The sequence below is a fragment of the Euphorbia lathyris genome, chromosome 5, assembly GCF_963576675.1.
Source record: "Euphorbia lathyris chromosome 5, ddEupLath1.1, whole genome shotgun sequence".
Classification (NCBI taxonomy): Eukaryota; Viridiplantae; Streptophyta; class Magnoliopsida; order Malpighiales; family Euphorbiaceae; genus Euphorbia; species Euphorbia lathyris.
In genome coordinates, this window is record NC_088914.1 from 7,471,383 (window position 1) to 7,494,439 (window position 23,057).

A 23,057-nucleotide genomic window follows, 5' to 3' on the forward strand; every position below is an offset into this window, starting at 1 on the left:
CCGATGAGTATGTACAACTATGCCTTAAGGAAGATGCTGAAGGTCTCGAAATTCCCGAGGATGCGCTTCAAATCAACTCTATGCAGGATAGCTTTTTTTTATTGTTGGTCAATTTCTGGCAATTATACTCATTTCGAGTCTATGAAAACTACCCTTGCGGCAATCTGGCAACCTGTCAAGGGAGTTACGATAACGGAAACGGATGTTGACGGCAGGTATCTTTTTCAGTTCTATCATGTTCTTGATATGCAAAGAGTACTCAATGATGGTCTTTGGACCTTTAATCATAACCTTTTGATCATCAAACAGTCGGGAATTTCTGAACAAGCTTTTCATCCAACCCTTACTGATCTAATTATCTAGACTCAGATTTTTTATTTACCAATTGGTTTCCAAATCGAAGGGGTATGTAAGGCTATCGGCAATCAGATTGGACACTTTGTAGAGGCTGATTCAAAGAACTTCTCTGGTCTTCGTAGGAAATTTCTCCGTATTAAGGTAACCATTGATGTGAGGAAACCTCTTAAAACAGGTCAGAAGATTAAAAGGAGTGGTGGTGAGTGGATTTGGGTTAACATCAGATATGAAAGGCTGCCCCAGTTCTATTTCTATTGCGGAGTAATTGGCCATGCTAATAAATTTTGCCCATTGTTGTTTGATAATCCGGACATTCCCTCAGATAGGAAATACAGTAGCTGCTTAGAGCTGTTTTGCGCAGACCGGGTATTCAGCGTGGTAAAAAGTGGCTTAGGGATCCGTCTGATGAGGAAGATACTATCAGGTTTGAGAACACATGTCAGTTGGATAAATTGGTTTTACCTATCACTGAATCAAGAGGTTCTCAGATGAAAGCGGGCGTGAGGATGTCACCGTCAGCTGGGATTACGTTTGCAGTTAGCCAACCCACTATAGATATTGAAGATATGCTTGTTTTGGATCCTAAGAGACAGAGAACTTCTAATGAAAACATGGAATATGAATTGAGTTGCACCGAACAACCAAAATTGGGTGGAGGGGCGAGACCTGCTAGTTAGGTCCGCCCGGGGCAATGATGCTAATTAGCTGGAACTATCGGGGATTGGGCAACCCCCGTACAGTTAATGTCCTTCGGGACTTGGTTCGTGTCCATAAGCCCTCTTTGGTATTTCTAATGGAGACTATGATCAAAGAGGCAAGGGTTCAGTCAGTTTGTAGGAAATTGGGCTTTGAAAAGTTTCATATTATGGACGGTAGAGGCCACGGGGGTGGTATCGCCTTGCTTTGGCGTAATAATGTTTCAATTGATATTCTGAATTCTCAGACCAACATCATTGATGCCCATGTAACTTTCGTAAATCTCCCTTCTTGGCGACTAACGGGTTTTTATGGTTTTCTTGAATGTCAAAGAAGAAGAGATTCTTGGCAACTTTTATCCTCTCTGTTCAATTCTAATAGACAAGCTTGGTGTTGTGTGGGGGATTTTAATGATCTGGCTTGTGTTTCTGAGAAAAAAAAGGGTCATGTTCGGGCTTATTGGTTGATGGAAGGTTTTCAGTCTGCATTGGAGGATTGTGAGCTGGTTACACTGCCGATGAATGGCCATCCCTACAATTGGGAAATGGGTAGAGGCACTAGTCTTTGGGTTGAAGAGAGACTTGATAGAGTTACAGTTAATTCAAAATGGAAGGAATGTTTTGGTTAGTCTATGGTAACAAACTTAACTACTGCTTGTTCTGACCACTCGGCTTTGCTCCTTCAACTCAAAGCGTGGATTCGTGCTCCTAGGGTGTGAAGATTTCGGTTCAAAAATCAATGGCTCAAAGAGACCAGCTATGCCGCTACGGTTCAGATGTCGTGGGAGGCCAATTGCGGCTATTCTTTACCCCGAAAATTGTCCGCCTATACCAAAGCCATTCAGGCTTGGAGTAAGTCACTTGATGATAATTTCTCTCGTCAACTAAACCTGTTGCGAGAGCAATTGATGGAGTTCCGCATCCGCACGAATCATCTTGGGATGGAATTATTCTATCAAATGAGATCAAAATTTGTGAAAACTCTCCAACATCAGGAGGACTTTTGGAAGCAACGTGCTAAGATTCACTGGTTACAAGATGGGGATTCGAATACTTGTTACTTTTATGCCCATGCTTCATCAAGGAAACGAAGTAATACAATTTCTGAATTAAGGGACGGTAATGGGGAGCTTCGTGGTTGGGGTAGTGGAATTGAGAATGTGCTTTGTGAGTATTTTCAGGCAATTTTTACTAGCCATGGTAGTGATGCCGTGGAAATCCTTGACGAGGTCAGACAGAGGGTCAGTTCCGAAGAGAACGAGTATCTTTGGCAGCCATTTTACGAGGAGGAGGTAAAGAAGGCGTGTTTCTCCATGCATCCGGACAAGAGTCCGGGACCTGATGGGCTCAATCCGGCGTTCTTTCAATGATTTTAGAGTATTATTGGTACTGATATCGCGGCGGAATGTCTTAACTGTTGGAGTTTAGTGTCCTAAAGATAATTGTTTTAGGATATTAATATTAATGAATAAATTGTTTATTTGATCATTTGTTTAATCAGATATATAGAATTAAAATGTAACTATATATAAAGGCACAAATCTTTCATAAAGAAAGTAACCCTAAGTTTATTTAAGTAGTTATAAAGTGTTCATACAAGCATGAAGTGAGACTGTACTTTGTAATAGACCAATAGACTTAAAGTTAACCCAAGTCAAGTAATATGATATAGGGATTGGCATATTACTATTGAGACTTGCATGTAACAGTGTTTTCTGTCGGGACAGAAAGCTGATCTCTCAAGCTTTAGATATTCAGATATCTAGACAGTTACATGGATCCGGTGAAGGAGTTCATTAGGATTGGGACCCGACTTAAGATAACAGAATGGATTGATTTATCTAATGTGTCAACTGTTCATCTCATTGGTATTAGTAGGTATAACTAATCCTCAGACTCAAACATTCGTTAATTAGTGATTCTGGATTATAGAGTCTGATACTTTGATTCTGTGCGAGCACGATCCAACAGGTGAGAGCCTGGGGTGTGTGAGAGATGGGTTGGGTATCACACAAAGTAATTGCAGAATAGTTAATGTCAGATTGAGCATTCGTCACTCCCGATAAGTAGGAGATATATCCAAATGGCCGCTTGTGGTGAATTGACTGAAATCCTTGGAAGGTGATAGAGTTAAGAGTAGAAATGAACATTTCACTTAACTTATCTTTTTAGAGTGAATTCAACCTGTACAAGTAAAACCAGACTCTTCGTTATAGGTAACCTTGACACGTTCCATGGTTATAAGGAATTGACCGACAGGATATAGTTGATGAAGGATTGTATTATACTATACCTAATGCAGAAAGGTTAACGTCAGTTATCAACCTGACTTCTTAATTGCTTTGGGGGAATATCATAGGTTCTGCTAGTAACAGCTTACGACGGTATTCCATTATATATATGTTGGAATTAATCGTGATGAATAATTTCAAAGGATATATATGGCTAGTGGCAATAAAGAACCTAATGGGTAGCATATGGGACTTGGAATTGGAGGACGAAAATGTAATTAGTGAGACATGTATATATGGGCCGAAATTTGTATATTAATTAGGGGATAAATTAATTTGATTAATAATTATAATTTGATTATGGTTATGAATTAAATTAAAGGATTATCTGATAATATTAATTAGAAGTTTTTATGTGATTAAAACTCTAATTAATTATCCTTAACATTAATTAATAATAATTATCTAGATATAATTAGTTATTATTTAGATAATAGTAAAGTGATTATTTAATTATCTAATTAGGAATCCTATTCGGAATAAGATCCTAATTAATTAATTACCAGGATTATCTTACCTTAGCCAGCTTAGAAGTTCATTTCCTATTGAGGAAGATCTATTAGTGCCATTAGTTGGAAATTGCATTTCATCTGGACATGAAATCGAAAGTGATATTTAAATAGATATTTATCGATGCATACTCATATTATCGATATGCCACAAGCTCAAGTCCCACAGCAGATTCTACAACCGAGTCTGATTAACTGACTTCACCCACCGCTTACGGCTATTTGAACAACGGTTATTTCAGTTATTCCCAATTGCAAAGAGAACAGCGGCAACAACAGGATGAGAAACCTTCTTCCCTTAACCTGGTCTCAGTGAAGTTCTTATAATTTCTGTGCAGGCGAAGGTTAAGTCTGGAATGGAAGCAGGAATGATTCTTACTCCATAAAGGTAGTGAGTTACCTACTAGTCGTAGGGCAGGAAAAGCTATTACACAAACTACCCTTCAAGCCAGGCTGAAGTAATACTTATATAATAAGCTATTTCAACATCATATTTACCTAAGGAGAGACAAATAACCAGCCAACTATGTATGCCTTATTTGCATACCTCTCATATTCTCTAAGCTTTAGCCTTACAACAAGCTAACACAAACAACTGAACTGAACTACCGAAAAACAGAGATTGGGGTTAGGCTGCTGCGCCATGCAGGCCCCGTGGGCTGCCTCAGCCCGACCCCGGTAACTCAGTAGAGTAGGCTCGCTGCTAACAGAGACTAGGAAAAACAATGCTGCCCTCACCTGCTAACCGCACTATACACATGCGGTTGATGTACGTATGCGGCCCTTGCGTCGATCTTACCTCCGCTGCTTGCCCGTGCGCGGGTCGACTCACAAGAAATGCAGCTAGCTTGCCAACTAACTGTTTATGTTTGAGCTTGTTGGCTTGCTCTTGCTTCATTGTTATTTAGACATTAGGTGAATTTACTTACTTGGTAGCCTACGAGTACAACTTCTTAGAGGATTTACAGAAAAGTGTAAACTTAAAGAACCGGCTAAGAGTGATTAAACGGAAAAAACCTATTCCCTCATCTGGTCATTTCATTAAACAATCCATTCCAATCCTCTTTCCTTTGGTTTGCCTCCCTCTTCTCAGCAGCCCCGGTCTGAAAAGAAAGAACAGATATGATCTGCCCAGGCAACTAAGTCTCGGGACAACTTGTTATTCTAAACCGGCAATGCTTCGTTGAGCAAGTTAGCAACCGGTGGTACACAGGCCCAGCCAGTGGCCAGCTGAGAGGATCCTGTCTTTCATGGCTCATTCCTAGTACCCTTGGAAAGCGAAAGAAAGGATGCTCTATTCCCAGCTAACAAGGTTTCATCACGAATACGTTTGTCAAGACAGGCACGAGAGGACCCTTTGTTCTGGTATAAGCCCTATGTGGCCGGGCCCATCTGTCTGGTTCCGTAGCTATGGGTTCTTCGAACTAGCTCTTGAAAGAAGAAAAGATGGAATGTTTACGCCTGCGAATGATGTTCCGGTAGCAATGATCTAATTAGATCGTGAACTAAGAGCATAAGAGAACAGAAAGTCTTCGGAACGAAGTAAGCTTATCGATCAAGCTTTCTTGCCTCATATCTTATTACTAGTAGATATAAAGTATTTACTTTACTATGCTATAGTACAGGTTTTGGCTGACCGGTGTAAGACAGACGTTCTTCCTTACCTCGTAAGACGGAATTGATCGATTTGCGAAGTTTGCTACTGGCACGCCCCGCAGGTCCTTCTTCGGCCACTTCTTCTTCGAACGATTATGAAAGAGTTGGAAGGCCTTCTCATAGCCTTTGAATCCGAAGCCCTAGACCGTAGCAACTCGGTATGAAGCTGGATCAGGAGAAATCGAATCGGAATCAGAGGAATTGGGACAAAGATAGAGAAGCTAAGGCAAGAAGTCAATCGCTTTCAGTATTTCTTGTTTCTTTGGTTAGTTCAGTACTTTCCTATGGCCTGCCAGCCCTTGGCTTCTCTACTTTCCTTGACTTACCTATTCTTCTCTATTTCTATTGCCCTATGGGGCCCCCTATCCATCCCTCTCTATCGGCTTATTTAGCCTTAATACCCTTTTCTTAGTGCTCCATTGACTGTACCTTTTCGTGGTCGTCTACCCGCGTGAGCATTACCCCTCTTAAAAAGGATGAGAAGGATAGTTGATAGTGGTTAATATAAAGAAAGAGCACTCAACGGGGGCAAGGGACCCCCCGGAAGAGTTCTCGGGAGTTGGGTAAGTTCAATTACAATATGGTTTTTTTCTTTTAGCCCTCGGGGGCCCCTTTCAGATAATATTAACAACAACCGAGGTAAGTGTAAATGATTCAATCTCAGAGGCATTCTTATCATTTGGTAGATCCAAGTCCATGGCCTATTTCGGGTTCACTCGGAACTTTGGCAACCACCGTAGGAGGTGTGATGTACATGCACTCATTTCAAGGGGGTGCAACACTTCTCAGTTTGGGCCTCATATTTATCCTATATACCATGTTTGTATGGTGGCGCGATGTTCTACGTGAGTCCACGTTGGAAGGACATCATACCAAAGTCGTACAATTAGGACTTCGATATGGTTTTATTCTGTTCATCGTATCGGAGGTTATGTTCTTTTTTGCTTTTTTTTGGGCTTTTTTTCATTCTTCTTTGGCACCTACGGTAGAGATCGGAGGTATTTGGCCACCAAAAGGGATTGGGGTTTTAGATCCTTGGGAAATCCCTTTTCTTAATACCCTTCCTCTCAATCCTTATCTTAGGGGGCAACTCATTGCAGTTTTGCAACGCGAGTTAAAACCGCGAGATCTTCAAGTCATTCCTGAGAAATATTTTTGTCAAATTGGAATGAAAGAATTTATTGAGTTTTCCCTTCTTCGATCTTGGGTTGAGTCCTGGTTGTCCCTGGTTCGATGGTACGCGGAAAGCGCGCTTCGGCCGGATGTCACTCTCATTGAATTAATCAATGAGGCACCTGTCGTTAGCCTAACATGGTCCACACCTACCAAGATCGAAGACTTGGTTAGGTGGGGTCGATTGTGGAAGTGCTACGACATGTGTAGGTCATTCCAAGGGGTTGGGATTCTTCCCGAACCTAAGATGACCCTCCCTTACAGTTGTTTAGTAGGAGGACACGGTGAGACAAAGTTCCTTATATGTGTTTTGGGTGTTGAACAGCCCAAAGCACATAGGGGGGTGGTCTCTTGGAGGTTTTGGGAAACCATACCGAAGAAGACCGCCACCAACCTCAACACAACTAGGACTAGGGTTTTGAGAAGTCTATAAATAGACTCCCTAGCCTAGGAAATTCGGCCAACACAAAGAACAAGAGGAGGAATCGTTCCGTCGTCGTCTCGGTTAATTTACTTTATTTCTTACTCCCTCTTTGATCTCGTATCGATTTATATTAGAGGCAATCATTGCGATTGCTATACTTTAAAGGTTGATTACTGATTAGTTTTGTTTTTCTGTGTTGAACAAAAACGTTCGTTGCTCACGGATTGATAATAAGAAGTTGTGGGCACTTCGTTTGCAACCGTAGATAGTTCTTCATCGAAGGTATTACTTTCTATCACTCTTTATATGAAATAACAATTAACATATCTTGGAAAAAGGAAATAGATAAAATAGATAAAATTTTATTATTCCGCTACGCCTAGACTTGTCTATTTTGCTACATTGGTATCAGAGTCTATGTTAATCTGTTATTTCATATATGTAAATAAAAGAGTTTTTAATCAGATTGAATAGATTTATTGTTAAGTTAATTAATTAATTGGTTAGTTTAATTAATCTAAAGATAAATAAGTTTTAATTACTTGATAATTAAAACTGATTATGCATAGTTCCTAATTGTTTCGGTTGATAATCGTTTAAACAAAATATTAAAGGTTTTATGGTTGGATAATTAAAACGTTTTGTTTTATTAGATCTAAAAGACAAAAACTGATATTCTGAAAATTGTTTTGAAATCATTTTGAAACAATTATATGTATATATATATAAAAAAATATAAAAACAGTAGCGTCGGGGTCGCTGCCGTGAAGCAGCCACCCCGCGCCACTGTTGCTGGTTGCTGCCAGCGGCAGCAACCAGTAGCAGTGCGACGCTGCTGCCGCTAAGGCAGCAGCGCCGCGGTGCCGGCTGCTGGCCTAGGGCAGCAACCTTGATGTTGGGGTCGGGGCGATTAACCCAATCACTGATACGGGATTTTAAAATTGTTTTAAAACAGGCCCGAGTTTTAAATATATATATATATATATATATATATATATATATATATAATTCGGAATATAATAATTTATTTTGATTATCAAAATCAATTTATTTAAAAGTTTGTTTTACCTAAATATTTGATATAAGTAATTCAAAACGTTAAATGAATTATACGAATTAATTAGGATATGCATAATACTGATTTTGTACATGTTATATTAATCTAATATGTACTTGCTATTAGATTAAATATAAATGATACAAAATTGACAAGATTAAAATTGGATGGAAATTAATTTAAGTTGTTAATTTGATTAACTCAAATATTACATAAATAGTTTATGTAATCAACCAATTAAATTTAATTTAATTGAGTCTTTGCATGTTTGGCGTTATGGACATATTAGACCCTCTATAATAGTTATTCAGTCTTTTGGTATTTTAAAATAGGACATGTGTGTCCTGCCTTCTCTTACTCTCTATTGTATTTCTCTTCTCATCCAATCCCTTCAAGTAAATTAAAATTTCTTAGAAATTGAATATTGTTGTAATTCAAGGCGCCAAGGAAAAGACGGAGGACCCAAATAGAAATATGTAATAGTTAGTATTTCCCTAGGGTGACCCTTTATTCCGTTTCTGGCTCAACGGAATAAACTTAGAGATATGTCCATAATTGTCAATGTTGAATGTATGAGTGTCTGATGAATGCTAAAGCAAATCAAGACTAGGTTAGATTATGAGACTTTAAATAAAACCCCTCACTAATCAAAAGTCAAGTCAATAAATGAGTTATTGTAAAAATCGGTTGCCCTCCCTAATATTATAATTCAGCCAGCAGTACCGGGGGCCTCAGAGTTGTTGAGTAAACTCAAGCTCGGGGTCTTATGGTAACACCTGAATTATCAAAAATCGTTTTCACGAATACAGGGTAACGACTTAGATTAGGTTAGAATAATTGGATGAGTAAACTCATGTTGTTCTAACCTAATGGGCAATATGGTTGGGATTGATAAACGACACATATCAGTTACTAATGTGGTTAGTAACCCAATAACCTAGAAGTCACATTGTTGATGTGATTGATTGCATGAATCTACCTAATGAATAGAACTTAGCTTGTTGAGTAAACTCAATGTGAAATTTTATGAGTTATGATTCTAGCTCACTAAAGGGTTTTTGAATATCCTTCGAATTAATATGGAGGGTTATTAATTTGGTAAAATAGTGGGAGCAATTTAAAAACATAAAAGTCCAACGTATTTAAATTGTAAATGAATTAAACAAATGAATAACATCCGTCACTTTTCTCACTCTCAAGTTATTAACAAATCGTACTCTAAAACAATCATGTCAAAAACTGATCTAAGAAATATCCTTACTGATAACAAATTGAATGGTTCAAACTTTGCCGACTGGTTTCGTAACCTCAAAATTGTTTTGAAGTTCGAAAAGATAGGGTATGTATTGGATACGTCGATACCCGCTTTTCCGACCGATGATGCACCCATTGAAGAGATTGATGCCTATCAGAAGCATAAATTTGATGATGAACACGCGGGGTGCATCATACTTGCATCGATGACACCAGATCTGCAAAGGCAACATGAGGAGATGGATGCCTATTCTATTGTCATTCACTTGAAAGAGCTGCAGACTCGTTGTGAACGTTTTGAGATATCGAAACTGTTGTTTCGGTGCAGGATGCAAGAGGGCACATCTGTTATGACACATTGTGTCAAGATGATTGGCTATATCACCAAACTTTCTAGTATTGGCTTCGCGATGGATCATGAACTAAGTGTCGACTTACTTCTCACATCCCTCCCAAAAAGTTATTCGCAGTTCACTATGAACTACCAGATGAATGACTTACATACCTCTCTTGAAGAGCTTGCCAATATGCTCAAGACTGTTGAGCCCAACCTGAAGAAAGATAAGGTGGTACATGCTCTTGTGATTGAGGGATCAAAGAAGAGGAAGGGGAATTTTCCCAATCCGAAATATCCCAAGAAGAACAAGGAAGGCAAGCCAGCCCAAGCCAAAGGAAAGCAAGTCAAGAAGCCTAAAGGGTAATGCCACTTCTGTGGTAAAGATGGGCATTGGAGGAGAAATTGCAAGGAGTACCTAGCTTCTCTCAAGAAGGGAAAGAACGGTGCTTCAACTTTTGGTATGTTCTATATTGAAATTAACTCAACTTCGCAGTCTGAATCTTGGGTATTGGATACCGGATGTGGATCTCATATTTGTATGAATATGCAGGAACTAAAGCAGACTAGGGAATTAAAGAAAGGAGACGTGAATCTGCGAGTTGGAAATGGTGCAAGGGTTCCAATAGGCTTTATGTTCTAATTCAACTGGTAAATGACATGCTTTTCCATACACCAAACGGTACAGAGTCATTCCTATTGGTGATTTAAATGCAGTACGGTATGCCCATAGCGCATTATTGAGTTTTTGTGACCAATCTTTTCTTGATGACGAAACAGTTTTCTTTAGAATCCATTTGAGTTCTCTATTTGAGATCTCCGCCTGACCATTCGACTGAGGATGGTATGGCGTTGACACGCGGTGGCGTACTCCATATTTTTTCATAAGCATATCGAAATTCCGATTTATGAAATGGGTACCGCCATCACTAACAACGTACCTAGGACAACCGAATCTACAAAATATATTGTCAAGAAAAGTAAGAACTACTTTAGAATCATTCGTAGGGGTTGCAATTGCTTCAACCCACTTTGAAACATAATCAACGGCTACTAATATGTAAGTTTTTCCATTGGAAGGCGGAAAAGGTCCCATGAAATCAATTCCCCACATGTCGAAGATTTTGACTTCCAACACGTTTGTGAGGGGCATCTCATCTTTCCTTCCTAAGTTACCCGTTCTTTGGCATTTATCACAACGAGTAATAAAGGAACCAACGTCTTTAAACATTGTCGGCCAATAGAAACCACATTCCAATATTTTAGCTACCGTTTTATTAACTCCATTATGTCCTCCATACGAGCTGGAATGACATTCTGTTATTATAGATTCATATTCATTTTCTCCAACACATCTCCTAATTATCCCGTCACCACATGATTTGAATAGAAAGGGATCTTCCCAAAAATATTGTTTAATATCGAAGAAAAATTTCTTCCTCTGTTGGGGAGATAATCCTTCCGGAACGATATCGGTTGCAAGATAATTAGCAAAATCTGCATACCATGGTGACATGATACTTTCTACATGATAGAGATGTTCATCGGGGAAATCATCTCGGATACCGACAGTTTCACCTATAGGACCGTTTTCATCTTCTAGTCTCGATAGATGATCGGCGACAAGGTTTTCTACCCCCTTTTTGTCTTTAATTTCTATATCAAATTCTTGTAACAACAAAACCCATCTAATCAGACGCGGTTTTGCATCTTTCTTAGCAAACAGATAACGTAAAGCTGCGTGATCTGTATAAATAATAACTTTAGATCCTAACAAGTATGACCTAAACTTATCACATGCAAATACTACGGCTAACATCTCTTTTTCTGTTGTTGTGTAATTTAACTGTGCACCGGACAATGTATGACTTGCATAATAAATAACGTGTAATTTTTTATCCTTTCTTTGACCTAAAACACATCCTACTGCTAGGTCACTTGCATCACACATGATTTCAAAAGGCAAATCCCAATCGGGTTTAGCAATTATGGGCGCACTGACTAAGGCTGTTTTCAATGTTTCAAAAGCTTTAATACAATCTTCATTAAAGTCGAAGGTTGAATCCTTCATAAGTAAATTAGTAAGTGGTTTGGAAATCACAGAAAAGTTTTTTATAAATCGTCTGTAAAAACCTGCATGTCCTAGAAAAGATCTTACTCCTTTGACAGTTGTTGGTGGGGGTAATTTTTCTATTACTGAAGTTTTTGCTCTATCCACTTCTAATCCCTTTTCAGATATTTTATGACCTAAAACAATTCCTTCGTCGACCATGAAATGACATTTTTCCCAATTTAATACCAAATTCGTTTCTTCGCATCTAGAAAGAACTCTATCTAAGTTTTTTAAACATGCATCAAAAGAATCTCCATAAACTGAAAAATCATCCATAAATACTTCCATGATATCTTCGATGAAATCATTAAAAATTGCAGTCATGCAACGTTGAAAAGTTGCTGGTGCATTACATAAACCAAAAGGCATTCTTCTATATGCAAATGTTCCATAAGGACATGTGAAGGTTGTTTTATCTTGGTCATCCGGGTAAATATATATTTGAAAGAATCCGGAATAACCATCGAGAAAACAATAAAATGCATGACCGGCTATCCTCTCGATCATTTGATCGATGAAAGGTAAAGGAAAATGATCTTTCCTAGTTGCCTTATTTAGGTTCCTATAATCTATACAAACCCTCCAACCGGTGGTGGTTCGCGTAGGTATTAATTCACCTTCATCATTCCTTACTACAGTTATACCTCCCTTTTTGGGTACACAATGGATTGGACTGACCCATTCACTATCCGAAATAGGATAAATGATTCCATTGTCTAAAAGTTTAGTAATCTCATTTTTGACTACTTCTTTCATGTTCGGATTTAAACGTCTTTGTCTATCCGCTTTAGGTGGCTTATCTTCTTCTAAGTGAATCCTATGCATTACAATACTAGGATTAATTCCTTTTAAATCTGAAATCTGCCATCCCATACTTCCTATTCTATTTCTAACAACTTCTTTCAATTTTTCTTCTTGATTTTCTGTTAATTTGTTAGAGATGATTATAGGTAGAGTGTCACTTCCGCCTAGGAAAGTGTATCTCAGATGGTTTGGTAGTTCTTTAAGTTCTAATTTAGGTGGAACTATTACTGAAGGCGGAACTGGTCCATCTTCTCGAATCAAAGGCTCTGGGTCCTTATCTTCTAATTCTTCACCCATTATAGGTTCTATTATTTCTTCTCTTTGAACAATGTCATTAACACATTCTTCAATTAAATCAAGCTTCATACAAGCGAAATCCTCCATAGGATATTTCATCGCTTGATTCATATCGAACTCGATCTTATCGTCACCTATTCGTAAAACTACTTTTCCTTCCGACACATCAACTAGAGCACGTCCCGTGTTCATGAATGGTCTACCAAAGATTAGCGGACAATTAGCATCATAAGCAAAATCTAAGATAACAAAATCAGTAGGAAAAATAAATTTGTCAACTTTTACCAAAACGTCTTCAATTATACCATATGGTCTTTTAGTGGATTGATCCGCTAATTGCAAAACCATATTGGTACGCTTGATGTCTTCTTCTAAACCTAATTTTTCAAAAATAGACAATGGCATCAAGTTTATACTAGCTCCTAAATCACAAAGACAACTTGGGAATTCCATATTTTCCAATGTACATGGAATGGTAAAGCATCCGGGATCTTTGAGTTTAGTAGGTAATTTGCTTGATACTATCGAACTACATTCTTCAGAAAGAGAAATGGATGAAATTCCTTCCCAACTAATCTTTTTTGAAATTAAATCTTTCAAGAATTTTCCATAGTTAGGGATTTGCGTAATCGCATCCATGAATGTTAAATTTATATGTAAATTTTTAAGTTTGTCCAAAAATGATAACAGTTGTTTATCATGGTCCTTATTTCGGACCCTGTGTGGAAAAGGTGGCTTTGGTACAAAGGGTTTCGGATTAGAGTCAATTGGTGTATCTTTTTGTTTTAATGTATCTTCTTTGGATTTTGGTAAATCATTTCCAGGTAAAGTTGAAATTCCGGGCATTTCCGGACCTAAATAGTTTTTCCCCGAACGAAGAGTGATAGCCTTAACATGCTCTTTCGGATTTTCTTCCGTTTGGCTGGGAAGACTTCCCTCTTTGCGGGATGGAATTGATTTAGCAAGTTGTCCAATTTGAACCTCCAAATTATGGATGCTAGATGATTGGTTTTTGATAAGCTGATCGAATTTATTTTCGATCCGTTTAAAACCATCGTCTTGATTACTTACCTTTCCATTCATAGCATCTATAAATTTGTCGATTTTTGAAGATAAAGTGCTAATCATATCTCTTGTTTGATTTTGATAATTGTTTATACGATATTGATTAGCATTTGCATTATTATTATTATTATTATTACCATCTTTCCAGTTAAAGTTAGGATGATTTCTCCATCCAGGATTATAAGTATTAGAATAAGGATTAGTAGTTTGGTTTTGTCCTTGGACAAAATTTACCTGTTCTATCTCATTCATACCTTCGTAGTCAATGTCTCTCTGGATCGGATCATTAGGATCGCATGGTGTCATAAATTTATCAATTTTGTGCGATAAGGCAGAAAATTGGGCTTGTAACATTGCTACAGGATCAAGATTCATTATACCTTTAACCGATGATGTACATGAGGATGATGGTTTCGCCGTTGGTATATGTCCACGCTCTGCAGGCCACATACTGCTGTTGATTGCCATTTCCTCCAAAAGTTCTCTTGCTTGGGCGGACGTCTTCTTCATAAATAACCCTCCAGACATAGCATCTAATGAACCTCTAGTTGTAGGATTTAATCCATTATAGAATGTCTGCATTAAAAGTGCATCTGGCAATTGGTGGTGTGGGCATAAACATTGAAGTTCTTTAAAACGTTCCCAAGCTTCATAAAGAGTTTCATTATCATTTTGTGTAAAAGATGTCAACTCTTTGATGACTCTTGCGGTTTTTGCTAAAGGAAAATATTTTTGTAAAAATGCTTGGGCTAATTGGTCCCAAGTTTCAAATGTTGCAGCAGGCATAGAAGTTAACCAAATTTTTGCCTTATCCTTCAAAGTGAAAGGAAAGAGGCGAAGTTTGATTGCTTCGGCTGTTACATCAGTAATTTTAAAAGTGTCACAAATTTCTAAGAAATTTGTCAAATGTGCATTAGGGTTTTCGTTAGGCAATCCGTAAAACGTTACGTTGTTTTGCAACATATTAAGCAAAGCAGGCTTAATTTCAAATTAATTTGCGTTTATACGGGGTCTAACTACACTATTAGTTACACCGGCCATTCCTGGCCTAGCGTAATCCATAAGTGTCGGTGGATCGGCCATAATTTCTGGCTGGTCTACTTTTGTTTTTAAGGGTGTTTTGTCTTTTTTGTTGTTTTTCTTAAGTGTTCTTTCAATTTCTGGATCAAAAGGATCTGGTGGCGTGCCCGAATTTCGTGAACTGTGCATCAACTTGAAATTGTAACACGAGCCAAACTACCTTCAAAACAAAATTGAAAGCAAATATGTTATAAAACTGAAAATAAATAAAATATAAAAGTTGTATAAAAATTATGTATAAACCTAGATTCGAAAATAAAATGCGAAAAATAAAAATTTTGTCAAAAATTTTGGCGTATCCCCGGCAACGGCGCCAAAAACTTGTTGAGCGATTTCCGCAAGTGCACGGTTTCGCTTGTAGTAATAAAAATATCGATCCCACAGAGATACGTTTTTTAACGAAAAACTTATTTTTGAATCTTTAATTTCGAACTTGTTAGATTTATAAAATGTAAATAAAAAGTGAAAATTGGATTAATTGAATTTAGGAAATTTATTTGATTGAATTTGAAAACTTTGAGTATTTGAAAATGTTGGAATAAGATTATATATTTAGAATAAATCGATTGTTAGAAAGATCTTCTGATTTTAAGGATGAATTTTACAAAACAGGAACATTTAGAACTTATTAGAAAAAGGAATGAATTTGTTCATTTGCATTAAGCAAAGAAAACAACTTAAACTTTGTATTATTATGATGATGAAATAAATGACGGAACCTCTAATTAATTGGCTTTGAACGCGACAAAACCCTTTCGGGATAGTTGCCCTTACTCAAATTAACACTCTTTCGAGATGATAATTTGCCTAAGTGTTCAACAAAGTTTCCTTGTAATGATTTTGAATTCAAGTGCATATTAATGAAAACACCAGCCTCACTTATATTGGATTGGTTACCATAAGTGCTGCATAACGATTTGTCGAATAGAACAGACTTTATTAGATGAAATATAAATTGATACAAGTTTACAGAGAATAAGGAGCATCGAGTTCTTCGAGGGCGTGCAAGTGAAGGGCTTGATCGGTTCCGCTTCCTTGGGTTTCCTAGGAGGTTGTCAGGCTCGGGGGCGAACACTTTACTCAATCTTCTCGTTGTAACTTCGTAATAGGGATTTGGTCGGCCACTACCATGATGCAAACTAAAACTGGAACAATGTCTAAACGCTACTGAGTTGTAATTAAACTATAAACAATATGTGTACCTCATCTTGTTTTGTACAGAATCTAATTTCTAACTCTCGAAATGTTTTTACTTAGAACTTCGACATAAGTTCTATGCTCTGATTTCTATATCTATATTATAGCATTTCATTACACTTTTTCTCAACATCAACTCTTTATTTATAGATGTTGAAGGGTTGTGTTTGAAGTGATGTATCCGTTGGTTAAGAGTCGTGTCCGTTGTGAAAGGACGTCTTTATCCACTTGAACGAACGCGTTTCTTGGATTTTCAGCATGTGTTAAATGCTCTTGGTGAATTTCTGCACTTACCGAGGATAGTAATCCGCGGCCGTGAATGACGTAGCACTGAGCTTGAGCGACGGACGAAGGGGAGAATTGGTTGTACCGCGCGTGTCGCGGCCGCGGGTCTGGGATCCACTGTCGCGGCCCGGCAGGTTTTCTTACTTCTTGCTTTCGTTCGTGTCCTCGACTTGGCGCTTTCGATTTACGTCGTCTTTGACTCCTTTTGTAGGGTTTTTCTTCTGTTTTAGATCCTTTTTCGTTCCTATTTGGATTTTACCAAATATTTAGGTACCTTGCAAGAAAGAAAGATATTCGAAAGTAAAAGTAATCTAAACAGATATAAATAACACAAATTCGTAATAAAAATGATGTAAATGTTAATGATATTTTAGGTATATTTTGGGCTTAACAATACTTCATTAGCTTCATAGATGATCATACTAGATATGGTTATATCTATTTGATGAAGCACAAGTCAGAAGCTTTTGAGAAGTTCAAATGCTTTAAGAATGAAGTTGAAAATCAAACAGGAAAGACTATTAAGATACTTCGATCTGATCGAGGTGGGGAATATCTTTCCGAAGAATTTATGAATTATCTAAATGAATGTGGAATATGCTCACAATGGACGCCTCCTTATACACCACAACACAATGGTGTATCAGAAAGGAGAAATCACACCTTACTAGATATGGTACGATCCATGATGAGCACCGCTTCTCTTCCAAAATCATTCTGGGGCTATGCCTTAGAAACTGCCCTATTTACCTTAAACCGAGTTCCAACCAAATCCTCCAGTTCCACACCATTCGAATTGTTCGTTGGTAGGAAACCCATCTTCTCCTTCATGAGAATATGGGGATGTTCAGCATATGTCAAGCGTATTGTGTCAGATAAATTAGATCCCAAATCTGACAGGTGTTTCTTTATTGGATACCCAAAAGAAACCATGGGATATTACTTTTATCATCCAGATGAACAGAAAGTAATTGCATCCAAACACGCAGTGTTTCTAGAGAAAGAGTTTCTAGAGGAAACACAAAATGGATGCGTAGTTGAGCTTGAGGAAGTTCAAGAGGAATCATATGCTGAAACCGCGGAAGAGGAAGTCGAGCCTAAACCTGTTTCACTAGATGAAACACAAGTGTCATATCCCACTCGTAGATCTCAAAGAGTTCGTGAACTCCCAGTTAGATATGGTTTTCTAGTGGGAGATAACGAACTGGTTCCCGTGTTAGACGATGAACCCGAAACCTACGAAGAAGCTCTTGCTAGTCCAGAATCTAAAGCATGGCTGGAAGCCATGAATTCTGAAATGGACTCCATGTATACTAACCAAGTGTGGACTTTGGTTGATCCACCCGAAGGGATAAAACCCATTGGGTGCAGGTGGATCTTCAAGAAGAAGACGGACATGGATGGAAATGTTAGTACCTACAAAGCTAGGTTAATAGCGAAAGGATATCGTCAAAAGCAAGGAGTTGACTATGACGAGACTTTCTCTCCAGTAGCCATGTTCAAATCCATCAGAATATTTCTTGCAATTGTCGCTCATTTTGACTATAAGATTTGGCAAATGGATGTGAAAACAGCTTTCCTAAATGGAAACCTGCTTGAGGACGTATACATGATGCAACCTGAAGGTTTCACATCGAAGGATGCAACCAAGGTTTGCAAACTTCAAAGGTCCATTGATGGACTTAAGCAAGCATCTAGAAGCTGGAACAAGCGTTTTGATGAAACCATAAAACAATTTGGTTTCGAACAAAGCTCTGAAGAGGCTTGTGTTTACAAGAAGACAAGTGGGAGCTCAGTCGTTTTCTTAGTACTATATGTTGATGATATACTACTTATGGGAAACGATGTTGTAATGTTGCAAACAGTAACAGTTTGGTTATCAGGTAATTTCTCCATGAAAGACTTGGGAGAAGCAGCTTATATCTTGGGGATTAAAATCTATTGGGATAGATCGAAAAGGCTGCTTGGACTATCCCAGTCTACATATATTGACAAAGTCCTAAAGCGTTTTGACATGCATGAATCGAAAAGGGGTAACTTGCCAATGGTTCATGGTGTCAAGTTATCAAATGATCAGTGTCCTAAAACGGACAATGATAAGAAACGCATGGCTATATTTCCTTACTCTAGTGCGGTTGGTTCGATCATGTATGCCACGTTTTGCACTAGACCTGATGTGGCGTTCACATTGAGTATGACGAGCCGATATCAAGGGAATCTAGGATTTGATCACTGGATTGTTGTCAAGAACATTCTTAAGTATCTTAGAAGAACTAAAGACACGTTCCTCATATATGGACACGGAGAATTAAAAATTGAAGGATATTCAGATGCTAGTCATCTGACTGATGAAAATGATTATAGATCCCAATCAGGATACCAGTTTATCCTGAATGGAGGCTCAGTTAGTTGGAAGAGTTCCAAGCAAGGAAGTGTTGCTTTCTCGTCGACTAAATCAGAGTACATCGCAGCTGCAGAATCGGCAAAGGAGGCTGTTTGGATTAGGAAGTTCATAACAGAACTAGGAGTGGTGCCTGACATTGTGAATCCCATTACTCTGTACTGTGATAACAATAGAGCCATTGCACAAGCAAAGGAACCACGGTCTCATAATGCATCCAAACATTATCTCAAGCGATATCATCTCATTAGGGAGATCATAGCCAGGGGAGATGTGAGAATAGAAAAGGTGCCTACTGAGGACAACGTTGCATATCCGTTGACCAAGCCATTACCATAAAGAGCTCACGATAAACATCTTAGTTCTTCTGGTATTAGTTTCAGAAACAATTGGCTTTAGTCCAAATGGGAGAATGTTAGAGTTTAGTGTCCTAAAGACAATTGTTTTAGGATATTAATATTAATGAATAAATTGTTTATTTGATCATTTGTTTAATCAGATATATAGAATTAAAATGTAACTATATATAAAGGCACAAATCTTTCATAAAGAAAGTAACCCTAAGTTTATTTAAGTAGTTATAAAGTGTTCATACAAGCATGAAATGAGACTGTACTTTATAATAGACCAATAAACTTAAAGTTAACCCAAGTCAAGTAATATGTTATAGGGGTTGGCATATTACTGTTGAGACTTGCATGTAACAGTGATTTCTATCGAGATAGAAAGCTGATCTCACAAGCTTTAGATATTCAGATATCTAGACAGTTACATGGATCCGGTGAAGGAGTTCATTAGGATTGGGACCCGACTTGAGATAACAGAATGGATTGATTTATCTAATATTTCAACTGTTCATCTCATTGGTATTAGTAGGTATAACTAATCCTCAGACTCAAACATTCGTTAATTAGTGATTCTGGATTATGGAGTCTGATACTTTGATTTTGTGTGAGCACGATCCAACAAGTGAGAGCTTGGGGTGTGTGAGAGCAGGGTTGGGTATCACACAAAGTAATTGCAGAATAGTTAATGTCAGATTGAGCATTCGTCACTCCCGATAAGTGGGAGATATATCCAAATGGCCGCTTGTGGTGAATTGACTGAAATCCTTGCGAGGTGATAGAGTTAAGAGTAGAAATGAACATTTCACTTAACTTATCTTTTCAGAGTGAATTCAACCTGTACAAGTAAAATCGGACTCTTCGTTATATGTAACCTTGACACGTTCCATGGTTATAAGGAATTGACTGACAGGATATAGTTGATGAAGGATCGTATTATACTGTACCTAATGCAGAAAGGTTAACGTCAGTTATCAACCTGACTTCTTAATTGCTCTGGGGGAATATCATAGGTTCTGCTAGTAACAGCTTGCGACGGTATTCCGTTATATATATGTTGAAATTAATCGTGATGAATAATTTCAAAGGATATATACGGCTAGTGGCAATAAAGAACCTAATGGGTTGCATATAGGACTTGGAATAGGAGGACGAAAATGTAATTAGCGAGACATGTATATATGGGCCAAAATTTGTATATTAATTAGGGGATAAATTAATTTGATTAATAATTATAATTTGATTATGGTTATGAATTAAATTAAAGGATTATTTGATAATATTAATTAGAAGTTTTTATGTGATTGAAACTCTAATTAATTGTCCCTAACATTAATTAATTATTAATTTGATTAATAATAATTATCTAGATATAATTAGTTATTATTTAGATAATAGTAAAGTGATTATTTAATTATCTAATTAGGAATCCTATTCGGAATAAGATCCTAATCAATTAATTACCTAACACAACTAGGACTAGGGTTTTGAGAAGTCTATAAATAGACTCCCTAGCCTAGGAAATTCGGCCAACACAAAGAACAAGAGGAGGAATCGTTCCGTCATCGTCTCGGCTAATTTACTTTATTTCTTACTCCCTCTTTGATCTTGTATCGATTTCTGTTAGAGGCAATCATTGCGATTGCTATACTTTAAAGGTTGATTACTGATTAGTTTTGTTTTTCTGTGTTGAACAAAAATGTTCGTTGCTCACGGATTGATAATAAGAAGTTGTGGGCACTTCGTTTGCAACCGTAGATAGTTCTTCACCGAAGGTATTACTTTCTATCCCTCTTTATATGAAATAACAATTAACAGATCTTGGAAAAAGAAAATAGATAAAATAGATAAAATTTTATTATTCCGCTACGCCTAGGCTTGTCTATTTTCCTACATTAACATCCTTAGGACATTCCAACTTACAGATAAGTTAAATGAAACCTTTATTGTGCTCATTCCTAAGAAAGCTAATGTTGATCGGGTCACTGATCTAAGGCCAATTGCTCTTTGTAATGTACTATTCAAGATCATATCCAAGATGTTGGCGAATAGATTCAAAGCCATTCTCCCTTCGGTGATTTCTGTCAACCAGAGTGCTTTCTTAAAAGAAAGGTTAATTTCTGACAATGTAATTGTTGCTTATGAGGTAATTCATCATCTAAAGAATAAAAGACAAGGGAGGAAAGGGTTGGCGGCACTAAAACTTGACATGAGCAAAGCATACGAACGTGTTGAATGGCAATTCCTTTGGGGTATGTTTCGCAAGATGGGATTTCATGATGGTTGGATCAAATGGATGCAAATGTGTGTTGAATCGGTAACTTACAAGATCAGCCATGATGGTCGCGAGTTAGGCCCTATTTTTCCGTCACGCGGTTTAAGACAAGGTGACCCTCTTAGTCCGTTTCTTTTTCTTATTTGTGCGGAGGGTTTGTCAATTCTTCTCAATGCAAAGGAAAGACTTGGCCTTATTCACGGGTGTCGGATTGCGCGTTCAGCTCCTAGTATCTCTCATCTCTTTTTTGCGGATGATAGTTACTTATTTTTTAACGCCTCTTGCACGGAATCAAATATCATTCAGCAATGTCTTGATTCATATGAGAAGGCAACGGGTCAATGTATAAATTTTGAGAAATCTGCCCTCTTTTTCAGCTCCAATACCAGTAGCATAGACAAAGATAATGTGGTGGCGGCTTTGGGTGTCAGTGAGGTTTCTGATTTGGGGGCGCCGGCTTCGGTGGGTCATAGTAAAATGCATACGTTTGCTTTCTTGAAGGAACGTATTCGATCCCGTATTCAGAATTGGAAAGAAAAGTTTCTATCAAGGGCGGGTAAGGAAGTGTTAATCAAGTTTGTTCTGCAGTCTATCCCAAGATACATCATGAGTATTTTCCTGCTTCCGATATAGTTCTGTGAGGAGGTTCAGCGTCTGATTAATCGGTTTTGGTGGAAGGGAAGTAATAATGATGGAAATGTGATTCACTGGATGAGTTATGATCGCATGTGTAGTCCAAAATGTTCGGGGGGGGGGGGGGGGTCTTAGGTTCAGGCGGATTCGGGAATTTAATGAAGCTCTCTTGGCCAAACAGGCGTGGAGAATTATACAATACCCGAACTCACTTGTTTCTCAGATATTAAAAGCAAGGTATTTTCCATCTTCTGATTTCTTACTCTCGTCTATTGGGCACAACCCTTCCTATGTTTGGAGGAGTATTCTTGTTGGACGACTGTTGCTTATGAAGGGTCTTCGTCGTAAAATTGGCGATGGTTTACCAACGAACATTTGGGGTAGTCCGTGGTTGTTGGATGAGTTGAACCCGTGCATCGAAAGTGCTTTTAATCCTGGCCTTCTTACGGGGAAAATTACTGATCTGTTACATCCCAATGGTAGGTGGAATCACGAGCTTATTACTCAACTCTTTAATGACAAGGATGTCCGTCTTATTTCTGCTATCCCTCGTGGTTCAACTCGATCTCAAAATGGATGGTTTTGGGGGCTCGATAAGACTGGCAGATATACGGTTAAATCAGGCTACTGGGCTATTACTGTCATTGATGATCGTGCTATGGGTGTTGTTCGTGATGACTGGTGGAGCTTAATCTGGAAATTATCGCTGCCGCCAAAACTTAAAAACTTTTTATGGCGGACTTTGGCGAGTTGCTTACCGGTTATGTTAAATCTTCAGAAACATCATAGCACTCTCTTCCCTATTTGCCCGAT

At 38.0% G+C, this 23,057-nt stretch overlaps 1 non-coding gene across 1 annotated transcript; it reads left to right on the forward strand.

Annotated features, from left to right (window-relative positions):
- Positions 1-14,627: 14,627 nt before the first annotated feature.
- On the forward strand, positions 14,628-14,734 carry LOC136231448 (small nucleolar RNA R71). Its single transcript, XR_010689831.1, has one exon. It is a non-coding gene; the product is annotated as a small nucleolar RNA R71 (small nucleolar RNA).
- The last annotated feature ends 8,323 nt before the right edge of the window (positions 14,735-23,057 follow it).